Source organism: Phoxinus phoxinus (genome assembly GCF_949152265.1).
Source record: "Phoxinus phoxinus genome assembly, chromosome: 14".
Lineage (NCBI taxonomy): Eukaryota > Metazoa > Chordata > Actinopteri > Cypriniformes > Leuciscidae > Phoxinus > Phoxinus phoxinus.
Window position 1 is genome coordinate 421,749 of NC_136889.1, and position 1,058 is coordinate 422,806.

The 1,058-nt window shown below is 42.3% G+C and overlaps 1 protein-coding gene across 5 annotated transcripts in view; it reads left to right on the top strand.

The window, feature by feature from the left end:
* Positions 1–1,058, top strand: part of klc1b (kinesin light chain 1b) — a 36,865-nt gene that overhangs the window by 25,531 nt on the left and 10,276 nt on the right. The gene's annotated exons all lie outside the window — the stretch shown is intronic.

The window sequence follows — 1,058 nt, forward strand, 5'->3', positions numbered from 1 at the left end:
GTCTTCAGTGTCACATGATCCTCCAGAAATCAGTGTAATATGAGGATCTGGGGCCGTATTCACAAAGAATTTTAAGGCTAAAAGTATCTCCTAACAGGCGAATTTAGGAGCAACTCCTAAAAATAATGGGCGTGTCACTCCTAACTTTAGGACTCCTCATTTGTTTCACTAAGAGTAATTCACGAAGCATTTTAGCCCTAAAAGTAGCACCTAAGTCTGGGACAGCTTAAAAGAAGTCGAGAGGACTCCTAACTCACTAAGACCGATTCACAACGGGTCTTAACATCGCCGCGCGACACAGTGTGTTGGAGACAGCCAATGACACGGAGTTATTACAAAGAGATATTACACAATTGCTGGCAGATCCATCCACCAAACCATCAATGCACTCTGCAGACCCCATATTATTCCACAGTTCATAAGTTTTCCTGACATTCGCCAACTCCAAAGAAACAAAGCCAGCTTTATGGATATTGCCGGTGTGCCCGGAGTGGTCGCTGCTATAGACGGGACACACATTAAAATAATGCACCACGTCAGGATGAGGACGTGTTTGTGAATAGAAAGAAAACCCACTTCATCAATACCCAGATTGTGTTCGATGCAAACTTCACAATTCTCGATGTTGTATCCCAGTGCCGAATTTCCCTTTTATTTTATTTTTTATTTTTTCCAGCACCAACTGGGCCAGCAGCAGTGACTGATCCTGCGTCAGTCGGGCTTTCTTTTCCGTTTTGGCGAGTTCATAATCCACCGTCATTCAACTATTACATTAGCCTACTTAAATAGGAGCAATATTTCCTTGCTTTAAGTAGTCTGTTTAGGCTAATTTAACCAAGCAAGTGTTAATGCAAGTGTCGTTTTTCATTATTAGGCAAGTGGCGGTTTTCATTAGGGTATTAGGCTACCTTGATTTAATTTAATTTAATTCACAACTTTTCTCTCTCTCTCTCTCTCTCTCTCTCTCTCTCTCTCTCTCTCTCTCTCTCTCTCTCTCTCTCTCTCTCTCTCTCTCTCTCTCTCTCTCTCTCTCTCTCTCTCTCTCTCTCTCTCTCTCT